Below are 18,706 nucleotides of genomic sequence, written 5' to 3' on the forward strand. Positions count from 1 at the left end.
AATGCTGAGCCATGTTATTTTTGCTTCCCATGGGAGAAAGAATTCTTGTTAACAGTAACCGAGCACCTACCTAGCAACAGCTGTGCTGCTGGTGCCCCACATCCCTCTTCTCTTTCAATGTCGCTCATGCTGCCTTCGCCCTGTTTTTATAGATGAGGAGGCCAGTTTGGAAAAGCTCAGAAAACTGCCCAAGAAGTCACCCAGCTGTTAAATGTGGAGCTGGATTCAGGTCCCGGACTGACTGAGGGACTGCCTTGCCCAAGCTCTGATTTGCTCTGTTGGGCATCCTGGATGAGCCCTCTGTAACACACCCTCCTTTTTTAAAAAAATTTCTTACAGGCAGGCACTCACTAGGCTAATCCTCTGCCTGCGGTGCCAGCACCCCAGGTTCTAGTCCCTGTTGGGGCACTGGATTCTGCCCCGATTGCTCCTCTTCCAGTCCAGCTCTCTGCTGTGGCCCAGGAGGGCAGTGGAGGATGGCCCAAGTGCTTGGGCCCGGCACCCGCATGGGAGACCAGGAGGAAGCACCTGGCTCCTGGCTTTGGATCGGCACAGCCTGCTGGCCGTAGCGGCCATTAAGGGGGTGAACCAACGGAAAGGAAGACCTTTCTCTCTGTCTCTCTGACTGTCTAACTCTGCCTGTCAAAAAAAATTTTTCTTACAAGTACTTGGGCCATCATCTGCTGCCTTCCCAGGTGCACCAGTAGGAAGGGAGATCTGAAGCAGAGCAGCTGGGCCTCAAATGAGAGCTCTGATACAGGATGCTGGGGCTGTAGGTGGCAGCAGGTTAACCCAATGCTCCACAATGCTGGCCCCTAGCCCTTTTTTTCCAAAAAGATTTATTTATTTGATTGATTGAAAGAGTTAGAGAGAGATCTTCCATCAGCTGTTTCCCTCCCCAAATGGCTGCGATGACTGGGCTGGGCCAGGCCAAAGCCAGAAGTTTCTTGCAGTTTCCCACATGTGTTCAAATGCTTTTCCAGGTGCATTAGCAGGGGCTGGATCTGAAGTGGAACAGCTGAGACTCGAACTGGTGCCCCTATGGGATGCTGGTGCTGCAGGATGTGACTTTTACCCACTGCACCACAGCCCCTGGCCCCCTAGCCTTCTATAACTCAGCCTCCTTGATCGTAAGCCCCAGCTCGTCACCATTTCTTGGAAACAGCATTTTCCTACAGGAGCTGAACAGATATCTTCATAAAACGCTGGCTCAAGTCGTTATGTTCTCTAAATGAACATGATGAGGAAAGCAATCATCTTTCTACCTCTCAGTCTCCCACTGGTGTTAATTCTAGAGGCTCCAGTCCCAGCAGATGGAGTTAATAGAATTAATCAGGTTTCGTAACTACTAGTGAGTGGAGTGGGCTGGGGGAGTGAATACGGTGAGCACCTGCCTCAGCAGATATCTCCCGCCCATGACCGTGACTGCACGTCTCCCAGGAGGGTCCTGTGTGCTCTTCCCTATGCTACGGTTTCCCAGGAAACCCTGCTTCTAGAGAGCAACGTGCCTACAGCCAAGAGAAGACACAGAATGCCAGGCAGGGCCACATCGACTGCCTGGGGGGCAGGCAGCAAACGGCCACTTCCTTCCACAACAGAGAAACCGGGGCCTCACCAGGCTTCCAAGCCCCAGAGGAAGGCAGTGGGACAGGCGTGGGCCGCGGACTGGACTTCCTAAGGTACAGTCTTCACTGTCGGGTCAAGCTGATGGGTGGGGAGTACTCCTTTTGGAGGTGGCTGGAGAACAGTCCCCCCCCCCCCCCCCCGTGCAAAATAGCCCAAGAAAGTTCTGCAAATGGGAGTGTGTGAATCATGAAGCAAAAAACATCTGATTCAGCAGTGCCGAGGGCGTTCTAGAAGCTTCAGCCGGCAGGCTTTGGGGCTCAGACAAAAGCCATGTGTGCTGAGCAGACGGCCAGATGCAGCCCTCCAAGCCAGCCCTGCAGGTCAGCTCCAAAGAGGCTGTGGTTGTGGGTTCCATCCGTAGGAAGCGCAGATGGTCCTGGAAGCAGGCCCTGCTGAGCCAAGCTTCTGAAAGCGGGCGTAGCTGGGGACCACGGGGCTGAAGCTGAGGGACGTGGGTGCTGGGGAAGAGGTGCTTCGGCTTGGAGGGCAACAACTCCTGATCACATAAGGAGGTCGCTGTGGGCTCCAGAGTGCTGATGTCACATCGCCTGTGTGGCTACGCTGGGACTAGTGAGAGAACCCCGTGTTGGGAAGAGGATCGAGGGACAGGTTGAAATAGGCCAGGCATCCTTCGCTGCTCCAGGGAAGTTGCCGCACATCAGTGCTTTGACGAGCGTCTGGCCTGAGGTCCCCTGTCCTTGATCCCTCCATTCTGGCTGAGTCACTCAGGATCCTGCCGCCCCGCCCGAGGCCAAGCACAGGGCTTGCAGTCAAAGCTGAGGGCTCATTGCTTTGATCCTTGTTCTGTCTCTCCCGTGGAACCATCTCTGCTCAGTCACTCTTTTTAAAAGATTGATTGATTTGAAAGGCAGAGTAATAGGGAGAGAGAGAGAGAGAGAGATCTTCCATCCGCTGGTTCACTCTCCAGATGGGCGCAACAGCCGGGGCTGGGCCAGGCTGAAGCCAGGAGCCTGGAATTCCACCTGGATGTCCCACGTGGGTGACAGGAACTCAGGTACTTGGGCTGTCACCTGCTGCTTCCAGGTGCATTAATAAGACGTTGAAGCAGAAGTGAGGGGTGGCCACTTGAAGCAGGCAGTCTGATATGTGATGTAGGCACCCCAGGCCCCAGCTTCACCTGCTATGCCTGGACACCGGCCCTGACTTCTGCCTTGATTTCCCTGGCTTGACCTTTGCTTAACCTTTGCTTGTAGTTCCACTCCCATTTCTCGAATGGGACCACTTTGTGCTTTGCCTAGCATGGTCCTTGAATCAGCCTATAGCCTGCACCTGCACTGGTCAACCTTGTCTGACCCAGCACCAAACAAGGGATGGGGAATCACCTTGTGAATCCAAAAGAAGTCAAGGGTGTCAGTGCAACAGGGATGCCTGTGCCCACTTGGGGGTCAGGAGCCCTCGGGTCTGGGGGTTGCCACCTAGATCCAGTAGTTTGCCTTTCCTGGACTCCATTCTCCTCTTCCACAAGGGGAGAGGCTGGATTGGCACAGCTCTTTTCAACCTGTTTTCTTGATCATCTTAAAGGGTAACCACTCAGGTCAAGGACAGCTGGTAGGATTTAGAAAACTCACCCACCCGCCGCTGCTGTGGTTAACCCACTGCTTGTGACGTGATGCAGGCATCCCATTTCAGAAGACTGGTTCAAGTCCCAGCTGCTCTGCTTCCGGTCTGGCTCCCTGCTGACGTGCCTGGGACAGCCACGGAACATGACCCCAGTGCTTGGGCCCCTGCCACTCACGTGGAAGGCCCAGATGGAGTTCCAGGTTCTGACTTTGGCCTGGATCAGCCCTGGCTGTTGAGGCTTTTTGGGGGAATTAAACTCTATCTCTGTCTCTCTCTGTAACTCTGCCTTTTAAACAAACAAATCTGAAAAAGAAGAAAATCTTCTTATGTGTCAACCTAAACTGTTTCATTTTATCTGTGTTCTCTTGAAAAATCTTGGTTCAAAGAGTGAAATTCACGACCGGCAAGCATTGGGCACTGGTGTGCTGGTAAATGCTTTACAGCTGGCTCTGCGGGGTGAGCAGCGAGGTGGTGGGTGGCGGAGTGAGGCAGGAGGGGATACACTGATATGCAGCCTTTCTCAGTTTCTGTGATGTAAGTACTCCCATGGCCGATGTCAAGATAGTAATGTGGTATCAACCCATTAGGAACGTTCCTGGGGAATTAAAAATTCAATCTGCAAGCCATCATGAGCCTTGTCCTGCACCCTGCTGGTCTTTGATGTTACCCTAGATGGGCATGAGCGCCCCAAGGCAATGGGTTACCGCTGCATGGACGTAGTGGATCTGTAGCGGCTTATTTTTACACCACTGGTCTTCCCTGCTTTTAGGATAAGGAGCCCTCTTTCCTTTTATAGCAAATGCTATTTGTCCCATTTTATTAATTGATTCATTGAATAAACATTTGCTGCATACATTGTTGTAGATACAAGGAATTCAACAAGTAAATATATAGAGATGGTCTTGACCTCATGGAGCTAACTTCTAGTGGTAGGTGGGAGGAGACAGATGATAAACAGAATAAAAACATCAGTTGATGACAAGTGCAATGAAAAATAAAGCAGGATATGTGTGGTGGAGGACTTTGAGTTTTCTGTTTCTTTGGGAGTTAATTTTGATAATTTATGTCTTTCAGGGAATTAAGTTATCTAAATTTTTGGCATAAAATTGTTCATAATATCCTACTATTTTAATTTTTGTAAGATTTCTAGCAACGAGACTTTTAAAAAGACTTATTTTACTTGAAAAGCAGAGTTGCAGAGAGGTAGAGGCAGATGCAGAGAGAGATCAATCTTTTGTTGCAGGTTTACTCCCCAAATGGCCACAATGGCTGGAGGTGGGCCAGTCTGGAGTCGGGAGCCAGGAGATTCTTGCAAGTCTTCCATGTGGGTGCAGGGGCCCAAGGACTTGGGCTGTCTTCCACTGCTCTCCCAGGTACATTAGCAGGGAGCTGGATCAGAAGTGGAGCAGCCGGGATTTGAATTGGTGCCCATATAGGATGCCAGCACTGCAGGCAGCAGTTTAACCCCCTACACCACGGTGCTGGCCCAAAAACTCTGATTCTCAATGTTGTTCCTTTGTCTTTTTCATTCTGTTCCTCCGTCACTCTACACCTCTGTTTGCTCAGTCTGTTTTCTGTTGTACTTGACACTGGGTGTTGGTAAAGAAGTCTGTTTAGGGTCATAGCTCTAGAGACTGGGTAGTCCAAGATCAGGCGAATGCGTTTGTGAGGGCCTTGAACCTCTTCACAACGTGGTAAAAGCCAGAAGAGCAAGTAGGCGGCGGGCACTCTGTGCCGTGGTCACGATGCCACTTGGAACAACTGTATCCCACAGGAGAGGACCTGGGCTTGAACCCAGCTCTTTCCACTTCTAGCTCCCTGCTAATGCACACCCTGGGAAGCTGCAGATGATGGGGTCAAGTGCTTGGGTCCTCGTTACCCATATAGAAGACTCAGGTGGAGTTCCAGGCTGGCCCAGACCTGAAGGCTGAGTGCGTTTGGGGAGTGAACCAGAGGATGAAATATCTCTGTCTCTGTGTCTTTGACTTTCGAATAAAATGAAAAAAATAAATTTTCAAAAAGAAGGGCAATTTAGTGGAAGAAACAACACTAGGAGTAACTGCTTTATAGCAACCTGTTCTCATAACTAACCCAGTTCATGGCTTTGCACTAATTCCTCTGGACAATCTTTTCACCTCCCAGTACTACCCCAATCAAATTTTAACATGAACTTCAGAGGGGACAAACCATATTCAAATTGTAGATCTTCTTCCCAGGATTTTTATAAGTTTCCTTTTTTTTCCTCTAACAAGTTTTGGATTCATCAGTTTAAGATTTCTAATTTTATTTTATTGGTATGTGTACTTGATTACTTTCTCCCTTCCCCTTACTTTGGGTTCAATTTTCTTTATTCTAGCTTTTTAGAAACTTAGCTCATTACTTTTGGTTCTTTTTTTCAAATATAAGCATTGAAAACCACATATTTTTGTGTAATAACTGCCAAAGATGCATCCCACTAACTTTGATATGTTGTGTTTTCATTTTCATTTGGTTCGGAATATTTTCTGGTTTCTTTGAGTTCTTTTTCTTGAATTATTTAGAATTGTGTGTTCAAATTGCAAACTATTTGTTTTTTTCTCCCCAGATAACTTTCTGTTACTGATTTCTGTGTTATACTGTGTTTAATTTCAAACGTTTTAACTTCATTGAAACTGGTTTTATGCCCAGTATCTGGTCTAACTTGGTGAACGTTCCATAGACAGTTGAAAACATGTGTATTTAGATATTTGTTGCAGTGGTTGTTCTATTAGAAGTAAATTTGTGGTGTAGCGGGTTAAGCTGCTGCTTCCAACACCAGTGTCCCATAGCGGAGTACCAGTTCGAGTCCCAGCTGCTCTACTTTCATTCCAGGTTTCTGCTAATGCGCTCGGAAAGACCACAGAATATGGCTCAAGTTCTTGGGCCCCTGCCACTCACGTGGGAGACCACGATAGAATTCCTGGCTCCTGGCTTCACCCTGGCCCAGCCCTTGATGTTGTAGCTATTTGGGGAGTGAACCAGCAGACTGAAAATCTTACTCCCTCTTGTCTCCCTCTCTCCCTGTTGCTCTACATATCAAATAATCAATACTTCTTAGAAGAAAATCAATTAAGTCGAGATGGCTGATAGTGTTGTACAAATCTTTTCTATCCTTCATGAATTCTGGTCTGCTGCTTCCGTCAATTACAAAGAAAAAAATATGGACGCATCTATGTATTGTCGAAGTTCTCTCTTTGTCACTTGTTCTGGTTTCTTCATGTATTTGAAACTCAGTATTAGGTGCATATGTTTATGAACATCATGTCTGCTCATGAATTGAGGGCTTTAACATGACAAAGTGTCCCCATTTCCCCTGGGAATGCTACTTTTAGTGACCGTTGATAATAACATGGCCATTCTAGTACTTGCATCGGTGGTCCACGGTTATGGCCTTTCTGTTCTTTCCCATGTATCCAATCAGCATTTTAAATAAACATTCTTTAAAATTTATTTATTTGAAAGGCAAAGTTACAGAGAGGAGAGACAAAGAAATCTTCCATCTGCTGGTTCACTCCCCAAATGACTCCAAGGGCAGGGGCTGAGCCAGGCTGAAGCCAGGAGCCAGGAGCTTCACCTGGTCTCCCATGTGGGTAGCAGGGGCCCATGCACTTGGGCCATCTTTTGCTGCTTTTCCAAGTGTATTAGCAGGGAGCTAAATAGGAAGTGGTACAGCTAGAAATTGAGCTGGCACCCATATGAGATGCTGGTGGTAGCTTAACCTGCTACACACGGTACACATGGTGCAGTGTTTTTATATTTAAAGTGGACTTCAAATAACAGAACGTATGAAGTTTGAAAAAAATAGGTTTATTTTGGTACAAAATGTTTTTGAATTTCAAATCTTGGGGGGGTGCAAAAAGATGTTCTAAAGTCTTTGATTATTCATTCTTCATTAAGGTTTATTGATATTTCTATTTTTCCTTTTACGAATCAGGTTTTCTGGTCATGTCTACTAACTTTTTTTTTTAATTGGATGTTGGACATTGTGCTTTTCTTACTGGATCTTTGTTGGTTTTTGTTATATCCCTTTAAAGTGTTGGGCTTTCTACTGATAGATAAGATACCTGGACTTCCACTTGATTATTTTGCACTCAATTTTGACATTGTAAAATAGGTTATTTAGGCCAGCACCGAGGTTCAGTAGGCTAATCCTCTGCCTGCGGCGCCGGCACACCGGGTTCTAGTCCCTGTTGGGGCGCCAGATTCTGTCCTGGTTGCTCCTCTTCCAGGCCAGCTCTCTGCTGTGGCCCGGGAGTGCAGTGGAGGATGGCCCAAATGCTTGGGCCCTGCACCTGCATGGGAGACCAGGAGGAAGCACCTGGCTCCTGGCTTCGAATCGGCACAGCGCACCGGCTGTAGCAGCCATTTGTGGGGTGAGCCAACAGAAAAGGAAGACTTTTCTCTCTGTCTCTCTTTCTCTCTCACTGTCCACTCTGCCTGTCAAAAAAAAAATAGGTTATTTATCCTCTTAACCTAAGGGCTGATCTAGCCCCTTATTAAGGCACAAACCTTGTTAGGCATTAACTGAAGTCCCAGTGCCTTCAGCAGTGTGTCTCCAGTCTGGTGGAAGCTTGAGCATCTCCAGCCCTGGGGCAGTTCTGAGAATTTTCTGTCTTCCAGCTCCTGAGTAATTTTTCTTTGCTCTGTTATTTTCCTTTGCATAGCCTCCTGGAGTTTTCCTCTATCGATGTGCAGATTAGTGTTTAGCTAAAGACTCAGAGACCCCCGTGAGGGTCTGTAGAGCTCTTTCTTCATAGAGGTCCCTTCTTCTCCAGTCCCCTGTGCTCCCAAGTCTAGCTGCCCTGGCCTCTCTGATTTTGGTCACTTGCTCTGTTTGGGCCACATGGTGATTCTGTCCAGAAGTGGCCCCCAGGTTAAGCTGGGACAATTCTTGGGCTTACCTTGTTCATTCTTTTCTAGTAGGGGTCGTGGTCCTTTATTGCCTCTAATGTCTGACAACAGTTGTTTAATATATTTTGTTCTGTTATTAGTCTTTTTTTTTTTTTTTTTTTAGATGAGCCAGGAAAGGTCTCATAGGAATGTGTTTCACAGAAATACTTATTGGCAGAACAAAGCCTAAAACCTGGATCCTACAGACTTCAACGCCTCTGCCCGCCACCATTCTCCCCACCCTCCCCGTTTTTTAAAGTCACATTCTATAGATAGAGAAGGCAGGTAAGAGTCCAGCTAGTGAAAGGCAAATTGAGTATTCTGCTTGCTGGCAATTCTGGTAAAAAAGATGAGTCAGGGATTTTGCTGTTGCAGTTGGCTACTTCTTAGAGCTGGCCGGCCAAAGCTGCCTTTCATTTATTTTCTTCCTAGTGAGTGATTGGGAAAAGTATGGGGCAGCTCTTGATTTATTTGTTTACTTATTCATTATTCTGTCATTATTGGTGCATTTGAGATTATTTATGGAACACCTATTTCCAGGCACTGGACTTTGCCGTTTCGCTCTGGGCACTAGGCTTTTCTTTGGTTGGTTCTTCTGTTTCTGGAACAACCACTAGGTTCCAGGCACTATGTTTTTGTTGTTTTCTTCTTCCTCCTCTCTTTGCTCCTTACTCCAGGCCTTCTAGGTAATCGTGTGGAAAAGGCTCAGATGACGACATCACAGGGCTGTCTCCCTGGCCAACGGTGGTTAGGAGAGCAGTTAGGGTCTCCTTCCTTGTTAACAAAAGTGCCAGCACCCCCAGGAGGAATTGCACATTAAGCCAGAGTTGGCTAAAACTTGGCCAGCATTAGTGTTTCGGGAGAGATGTGGTGTTAACTGAGAATAGGAATGGAGAGTAACATAGGTCCCTTGGGAAATGAGATAGGCTGAGCCCAGAGCTCTCACTGGGAAGGTGACAAGGATGGACCCTGACATTTTGCCAAGTTGCTTCAGGAGATGTCTCTTGCCTTCTTTTGTCTCAGTGTCATAACAACAGCAATGGCATCTTGCAGGCTACCCCACTTGCATTTCCCTTGGAAGCCCCATCGCAAAGCCTTTGAGGGCAAATGCTGATACTGCTGATGGAATGGAGACTGGGAGAAAAGGAAAATCAGGGGCTAAAGTCACACAGCTGCTAAGTGTGTGGTGTGAATTTGAATTCAGGCGCTCTAACCGCTGAGTGTCTGCTTCTACTTCTCCTGTGTCATCCAAGCACAGAAAGTTGCTTGCTATGAGCAAATAACCTCTGTCTTCACTTTCTGTGCCCTCCGCGAAGCGTTTTGCATGGACAACCCCTTCCCAGAGCACCACTCATCTGTCCAAGGTCCTTGGAGCTCTTTGCATGTTGACCATATGTTTGTGGCCACCCTTGGGTACACCTGCCTCGCTTCTGTGGCCGGTTGACTGGAATGGAAGTGAGCTGGGGCAGCCACTGCCTGGAAGATGAAGACATGACCATTGAAAGGACCTCTCTCAAAGCAGCACACTGCTTCTGGGAAACCAGATGGGAAAGAAAGGGCTTTTGAGGAGAAACAGGCATTAGGCGCTGGTCTAGCAGCAGGTTCCCTGCTTCTGCATGGCGAAGTTAAAAGGCTATGCCAAAGGCGGCACAGCAGGCCTTCAGGGAAGGCTGGGTGGGTAACGAAATAAACACATTGCCTGCTTCTGCGTGATTTATACTTCCAAGGCTGCACTACAGAGTAATTCAATAAAGTTGAAATGGCAGGAATGTCTGGCAGATTTTTTTTTTTTTAACATGAGACTTGGCTCATTACGGTGGTGCAGCTTCAGTATCTGGATGAGGGTGATTACAAAGGAGCATCCGAAACAATCTTCCTTTTTTTTTTTTTTTTTTCCTCTTTCGGCCTCTACCACTTGGCCTGGCCTCCTCTACCTCCACTGTAGCCATGCCAATATAATAGGCTATTTCTGGAAGCCTTCCTGAGGCGTATGATCTGAGAATGATGGAGTCCCTGCTTGCCAGTCGTGGGCTTCACAGCCAGGACGTGTTGGCCTCAGTTTGTGGCTTGTCTTCTCTGATGGAATAAGAGGTGTTCTCTCTCTTCCCCGAGGGATACCAGGCTTGGTCCTCACGGTCATTTTCCTGTTAGAAACCCAGATACTACTTGAAACCTCTCCGTGTGTGTGTGTGTGTGTGTGTGTATGAGAGAGCGAGCGAGGGAGCGAGAGCATGTACACAACTAGAGGGAAGCAGAGGGTATCTCTCATCTACTGGTTCACTTCCCAAATGCCTGTTAACAGATGGGGCTACGCCAGACGGAAGCCAGGAGCCTGGAACTCAGTCCAGGTCTCCCACATGAGTGGCAGGAACCCAACTACTTGAGTCGTTACCTGGTACCTCACAGGGTAGGCATTTGTAGGAAGCTGGAATTGGGAACAGAGGTGGGACCCAAGCCTTGGCACTCTGATGTGGGATGTGGGCATACCAAGAAGCATCTTAGTGGTTATTCCAAATATCTGCCCAGGATTCTTGATATGGTTTGTACGCATGACATGGGATAAAAAGACAAAGGGAACTCTTCGCATTTTTATAAAAGACTTATTTGAAAGAGTTACAAAGAGAAGGTAAGATAGAAACAGTGATTCTCCATCTGCTGGTTCACTCCCCAGATGGCTACAATGGCCAGGGCTGGGCCAGGGCTGTAACTAGGAGCTTCCTCTGGGTCTCCATGTGAGTACAGGGGTCCAGGGAATTGGGCCATTTTTCACTGCTTTCCCAGGTGTACCAGCAGGGAGCTAGAATGGAAATTGAGCAGCCAGGTGCTGAACCGTTGTCCATATGGGATGCCAGCACCCATATGCCAAAGGAAACTTGGTAGTAATCGATAAACTTGGCCTCTGCTTTCACACTGTTTATGGTCCAAGGGGACGTCATTTCAATGGCCATGTCAATTTTAAGCAGTAGAAACAAATCTGGTTCTTTTAAACAGATACAAATGATTAAAGGCTACTTAGAAAACACAGGGCGGGTGCTGTGACTCAATAGGCTAATCCTCCGCCTTGCGGCGCCGGCACACGGGGTTCTAGTCCCAGTCAGGGTGCCAGATTCTGTCCCGGTTGCCCCTCTTCTAGGCCAGCTCTCTGCTATGGCCCGGGAAGGCAGTGGAGGATGGCCCAAGTGCTTGGGCCCTGCACCCCATGGGAGACCAGGAGAAGCACCTGGCTCCTGGCTTCAGATCAGCGTGGTGCGCTGGCCGCAACGTGCCAGCCGTGGCGGCCATTGGAGGGTGAACCAATGGCAAAGGAAGACCTTTCTCTCTGTCTCTCTCTCTCACTGTCCACTCTGCCTGTCAAAAACAAACAAAAAAAAGAAAACACAGGACCTGTGGGAGGACCAGACTTTGAGTGTGCAGAGACAAAATTCTATTGCGGAGCTGGTCAGAGGGCGACCCCACTGCTGATGCAAGTAGTAGCAGACATTGTCTCATGTACCTGCCAACATCTTGTAGGGTGATGATGAGGACAGAACACCAATGATACCATACATTTGTCATAGCTGCCACTGAAAATTCAAAGTCACTGCCACCACCCGTCCCAGAATACAGTCTGTGGGAATCTGCATGGGTCTACTGAATTGAAGGGGTCTCGGTCATATAACCATGTCCAAGTGGCGTTCTGACTTCCACAGTGACTTCTACCTCCTACTAAGAGTGGGGACTTCCTCAACATAGGAGGGATTCAAAGGTGTTAAGCAGCCAGATAGGATGACACGTGGCTACAGTGCTGACCACATTAGGGAAAGTCATGTTTGCACCTACGGCTCCAAGGTCAAGACCCATGGAGCAGCCGGCGCCACGGCTCACTAGACTAATCCTCCACCTTGCGGCGCCGGCACACCGGGTTCTAGTCCCGGTCGGGGCGCCGGATTCTATCCCAGTTGCCCCTCTTCCAGGCCAGCTCTCTGCTGTGGCCAGGGAGTGCGGTGGAGGATGGCCCAAGTCCTTGGGCCCTGCACCCCATGGGAGACCAGGAGAAGCACCTGGCTCCTGCCTTCAGATCAGTGCAATGCGCCGGCCACGGTGGCCATTGGAGGGTGAACCAACGGCAAAGGAAGACCTTTCTCTCTGTCTCTCTCTCTCACTGTCCACTCTGCCTGTCCAAAAAAAAAAAAAAAAGGCACCCATGGAGCATGCTGCACCGGGAGCCCCAGGCTGGATGGGCTTGTAGAGGAGGCATGTGAGCTATGATCTGCTCCGTGAGGACAAACAACTAATGCTACCCCTCTTTTGCATGCAAGTTGCTTTTCAGTGGAAGAATAATAATAATAAACAGAAAATCAGCACTAGTTTGTAGTTGATAGAGTAATGAATAATCTCATTTTTCAGAGAGACTAATATATTCTTCCCCATACAAGGCCCAGGGGAGGAAACTGGGGTTCTTTGGGCAGATGTGAGTGAGACAGTGGCTCCAGATGCTCTTGGGTGAGCTTCCCCCATGCCCTTTACCTGGTCTCAGGGGCCAGATAATTAGACTGGTATATAGGGGAGAGGAGTAAAGACAAGGACAGGATGTATTCCTTTTACCAATATTCCTTCCTTCCAGGTAGAGAAGAAATTCCTTGTAAGAGCAGCAGAAATCGGCACTCTTTTTTTTTTTTTTAAAGATTTATTTATTTAAGAGATACAGAGGTCTTCCATCTGCTGGTTCACTTACCAAATGGCCATAATAGCCAGAACTAGGCTGACCTGAAGCCAGGAGCTTCCTCTGGGTCTCCCAGATGGGTGCAAGGGCCCAAGCACTTGGATCACCTTCCACTGCTTTCCCAGGCTATTAGCAGAGAGCTAGATTGGAAGTGGAGTTGCCAGGACTAAACCTGTGCCCATATGGGATGCTGGCACCATAGGTGGAGGCTTAATCTATGCCACAGCATCGGCCCCAGCACTCTTACTTTCATCATTAACTGAGATCTTAACTTTGTATTGGACGGGGTAGCAAGTGCTTTACACAACCGATCTCATTAAATTTTTGTGGCAATCCGATGAAATAATGTAATAAGAACCAGTATGTATTTAGAGCTTATTCAACGCCAAAAAATGTTCTAAGCCCTCGACACATATCCAGTTGTTCTTTCCTTACCAGTTTTCTTCAAGGTGCTGACATGAAGCAGGATAATTTGAGATTTTAATAAAAGGACTGACTGCAAAAGTGTATGGTGGCGGGGGTAGGGGTGGGGAGGGGGAGGGGGTTGGGCAGCCGCAGGGGATCTGCAGTACCCAGGGCACATGATCTATGTGCGAATATTCCAAAATCTGCAAGTATCTGAAATATGAAACACTGCTGTCCCCGGGCATTTCGGGTAAGGCTAGATGAGGAAACCAGGCTCAGCAAGATCTCGTAGACAGTGGGCCCCAAATCATCTCAGTACAAGGTGGCCGAGACTGGTGGCCACTCGGGCAACTCCCCCTGACCCCAAAGCTTCTGCTGACTGTGGTCACTCAGGTCCCGGGGCCTTTGGCTGCACTTGCTTGCTCATGAAAACAGACCCAGAGGCCGGTGCGCTGGACTGGACGACGGACACTGACAGCAGTTGGGCTGCTTGGTGCCAGCCACTGTGCTAGCCTTTTTATTCACAATAGACCACCTGTGATAGATGCTACTGATTCCCTTCTATATGTCAATCATCAGAGCCTCAGAGAGGTTAAGTGACTGGCCGCAGGCCACACAGCTGGCTAAGATACCTACCTAGGTCTACTGGATTCCAGGGCCCCTGGCCTTTCTTTCCAGTGGGTGCCAGGGAAGGGGAACAGGAGAGAGAGACGGGGAAGAAGCCGTGGTGGGGGCGCTTAGGGATGGCAGGCGAGAACGGAGGAAAATCGAGGAGGCAGCGCCTTTCTCGGGGCTGGAAAGCATACGGCGCGTGGGCAGGAAGCCCAGAGTGCCATCTGGAGTTCTGCGGCCCAGCCGCCTTCGCTTCTGCAAACTTTGGAGAGCAGGCCTGGGCCGCGTGGCCGGCTCACAGGGAGGCGGAACAGCCCCGCGCTTCGGAGGCAGGCGCTGGCGCGGGCGGGATGCAACAGATGGGAGTTCACCGTCACATGTTCCAGCAGGCTCGGCCAGCCAGGGCCGTCTGCCCCCCCAGCAGTGCCGTCTGAGCCGCTGCTGCTCTCCCTGCCTCCCCTGGCTGCACTCTCCTCCCTCTTTCTCCCCTTTGTTAATTTTAGTTTTGGTTTTCTCAAGTTTCTTCGGCCTCCCTGCTGGGCGTGGGGACGCATCTCCACTGTGATGGGCGTCTCAAGTTCAATGTGTTCAAGGAGAAATCACTTTCTTCACCCAGCAAATCCGCGTCTCCTCCTTGGTGTCCCCTCTTGCTTACAGACACCGGATGCTGAGGCTGGCCAGCTGGGGAGAGGCTGCCTTGCTTTCCGCCTCCTGTCTCCCCCCACCCCAAATCCCCCACTCCCCGAGCCCAGCTGGTGCCTGATTTCCTTCCCTTGCCTGGTTCCCACCCTCATTCATTCCCGCCACAGATGGGAGCTCACTTTCCAAAGGTTTTTAGGTAACGCCAACAGTCTAAGCAGGGGAAGACCACGGAGGCATTTGGACATGCTTTTGGGAAGAAGGGAATGGTGGGAGACCTTATAGCCATCCCCTCTCCCTCTTCACGATCCCAACCCCGGGGGCTGTGAATGTTACTTCCAGGCAAAAGGGACTTCACAGCTGTCATTCAGGTTCCTAATCAGTTGGCTCTAAGATAGGGAGATTCTTCTGGATGACCTGGGTGGGCTCCGTGACTGAATACAGGAGGAAGAGGGAGTCAGAGAGACTTGGGGGGATGTGGAGCCATGGCTCCATTGCTGGCTTGAACATAGATGGGCCATGGGGCAAGAAATGGTGACTCCATCCCACAGCTGCAAGGAAATGCATCCTGCCAACAACTTCACATGGATTTGATTGGCAGTGGGATCCACCCCAGAGCTTCTAGACAAAGATACCACTCTACCCATGCCTTGAGTTTGTCCTCATCCTACTGGCCCAGAGTTCTGAACTCCAGGACGGTGAGACAACACATGGGTGTGTCTTATAGTTCCCTAAATTGGAGATATTTTGTTGTGGCAGCTCTAGAAAACAAATACAAGCAGAAAACCCATCTAGAAGGACATTAGCACACTTCACCTGGGTGCAGCTGTCCAGGTACTGTGGCCAGTTCTGTTGACTTCTGTGCCAGGCAGGGTTGCAAGCAACAGAAAGGATCTTTGGGTAATCTAAGCAGAAAAGGAACTTATGGAAGAATATGGTAGAGCCCCCAGAATGTCCAAGAAGCCTGGATAATAAAGCTTGGGAAATAGTTGGGAATATAAAGGAAGCCCAGTGGCTGGAATTGAGCCAGAATCAGACCACACAGCTGGTTGGCTAGGTTGACCATGACTACCATGCTGGCACTGTGGCTGCTTGGTGGCCACAGCCAGGTCTGGCTTCTCGTCCCTGGCACTACTACTAGGAGCACTGTTCCCCTGGTCAGTGTCACCAAAACACATCCTCCCTTGTCCTTCTGTGGATGGTTACTTTCAGACTTGAAATCCTGAGCAAGTGAATCTAAGCACTTCCTCCGGCCACATCACAGGCCCAGAAGGTCCCAGTGCTGGGGAAACAACCCATGACAAATGACCCTACACCATCTCATTTAATCCACATAACAACCAAGCGGAGTGTACTCTTACCCCCATCTAAGGCACAGGGAAAGTGAGGCTCTGGGAGTTGAGGCAACTTTCCCAAGATCTTGAGCTTCTATTTCATGGAGCTGAAACTTGAACCCAAGCCATGTTAGCCTTGGGTGTTTGTTGTGGGCTCTCTCTGCCGTGGCTTTGGGGGGGGGGAGTTGGTGTCAAGGTTCAGATAGCTTTTTGGAAAGGAAGGGGCTGGTGGGTCTTGTTTGGTGCTTGGTTCAGAGGACTTGGGGAAGATGGCTTGAGTGGAAGCAACCAGCTCAACACGGTTCCAACCCTGCTGCGTGTGGGGCCAGGGCATGGCAGAACTTAATTTTTTCCCTCTTTGGTGAAGTGTGCCTTCTCATATCTGTTCCTAGTAGTCTCCTTGAGTTACTTTATAGCAGCAGGAAGCTTCAGAAAGTTTATGGAAAAGTTGAATCAAAAGGTGCTGTGATTTTTCTGGGGACTCCTGAAGACCCCTCGTGTTGTGTGGTGGCACCCATACTCTATCCACCTGACATTGGACCAGGTCTGCTGAGGCCCTGCTGTTAAAACTACTCCTGGAGAAGTGCTCTCTTCTCTCTCTTCCTGCCTGTTTGCTTCCCTGCTGAGCATTGCAAAGGAATGGGGAGGGAATCCCACTCTTTTGGATTCTGCTTGCATATGGTGGACCCAACCACAGTGGTCTGTGCCACTCAGGACCCCGGTGCCACTGAGCACCCCTGATAAAGCTCCCTGCTCCTGCCTTATCCTGTTAGCTCTGAGCCAGGCCACCACCAGCAAGAACAAAGGAGCCCTCATTTGGAGTTGATTTCTTGACTCAGGACTTCTGGAGCAGGTCCAGTCATGGGCCAGGAATTAAAAGAGGTTTGAGGCCGGCGCCGTGGCGTAACAGGCTAATCCTCCACCTTGCGGCACTGGCACACCGGGTTCTAGTCCCGGTTGGGGCGCCGGATTCTATCCCGGTTGCCCCTCTTCCAGGCCAGCTCTCTGCTATGGCCCGGGAAGGCAGTGGAGGATGGCCCAAGTGCTTGGGCCCTACACCCCATGGGAGACCAGGAGAAGAACCTGGCTCCTGGCTTCAGATCAGTACAATGCGCCGGCCGCAGCGGCCATTGGAGGGTGAACAAATGGCAAAAAGGAAGATCTTTCTCTCTGTCTCTCTCTCACTATCCACTCTGCCTGTCAAAAAAAAAAAAAGAGGTTTGAGTTACTAGGCTGATGTGAGGGCTGGGCTGACTGGTAACCTGGAAACCAGTCCAGCTCAGACCCTGTAGTGGGAAAATGACAATCCCAAAGTGCCTGAGGATGACCCACCCCCCCCCAAAAAAAAAAAAAAAACAAAACTGTGACTGGGTGACACTACCAAGCAATGGTTCATGGAGGCATTATTTATGATAAATATGCAACATGCACATGTGTTTTCAAAGCAGATATAATTATACACTCAAAGTTCCAATATAGAAAATAAATATCCAATATCCAAGTATACAATGGTTCTTGTACACACTTAGGGCTATGTAGAATACAGGAATTAAATGTGTGAATGGTTGTACACCTACCATGTGCCAGGCACCTGACACACATAATCTCACTTAATCTTCATGTCAATCTCTGAAGTGGGTATCTTGTGAATATTACAGATGGTAAAATGGAGACTAAGCGTAGAAACCATGGCAGGGACATTTACCCAAGTGGGAGCGTATGGTGGCGTGGATGATGACAACTACTGCTGTTATGAGTGAACATCCCTATTAGTAATGACTGACACCTAGAGGGCCAATGCTAACACTGTTGGGGTGTGGGTTGGAAATGGGGTCTTTTGTCCAAAACTCACTTCCTGTATCTTTCTTTTAGGATTTATTAATTTCTTTTGAAAGGCAGAGCTATAGAGAGCAGAGAGAGAGAGAGAGAGAGATCTTCCGTTCTGTCCACTAGTTCACTCCCAAATCGTCACAACAGCCAAAGCTGGGCCAGGTTGAAGCCAGGAGCCAAGAATCCCATCTAGGACTCCCCATATGAGTGCCAGGGGCCCAAGCACTTGGACCATCATCTGCTGCCTTCCCAGGCACATTAGCAGGAAGTTGCATCAGCAACAGAGCAGCTGAAAGTCTCACCAGCACTCCAATATTAGATGCTGGTGTGGCAAGGCACGGCTTAACCCACAGCACCACAATGCCAGCTCTTCACTTTCTGTATCTAGACCTACTCCGCCCTGGATATTTTGCTCAAATAACTCCTCTGATCCTAGCCACTGCCCTAAGAGATTGAGATGATTCTTCCTTTGACAATGGAAGAAATTCATGCCCAGAAAGAAACTAAACAAGCACTCAAGTTTGTATATAATCAGTGGGGGTTTGCACCCTGGCAGGTCGGCTTCAGGCCCTCCCTTCTTTATCCACTAAGCCATTCAGCCTCTTGCCCAACTGCTAGCTTGGTCACATTCCAAGGCTGCAAGATTGCCCAATTTTGCTCGTAAAAATATAGGATGTCCGATGAAATGTGGATTTCAGATAAACAACAGCTACACTTGGAGTACAGGTGTGCCCTGTGAGTTATGGCCGTGCCAATGCATGTGAAGAGTTAGACACCTGGCATGCAGCTGGTGCTCAAAAAGCCGAGTTTCAGAGTGGGTGTTTAGTCTAGAAGTTAGGATACTTGCATCTTGTCGCACTGGAGTCCTTGGGTTTGATTCCCATCTCTAGCTTCAGACTTAAGCAGACCATAGGAGGTGGTGGTGATGGCTCAGATAATTGAGTTCCTGCTACCCACATGGGAGACTGGTATTGCATTCCCAGATCACAGCTTTGGCCCCTGACCAGCACTGGCTGTTGTAGGCTTTCGGGGAATGAACCACTAGACAGGAGTGTTCTTTCAGTCTCTC

This window comes from Lepus europaeus, chromosome 10 (assembly GCF_033115175.1).
Source record: "Lepus europaeus isolate LE1 chromosome 10, mLepTim1.pri, whole genome shotgun sequence".
Lineage (NCBI taxonomy): Eukaryota > Metazoa > Chordata > Mammalia > Lagomorpha > Leporidae > Lepus > Lepus europaeus.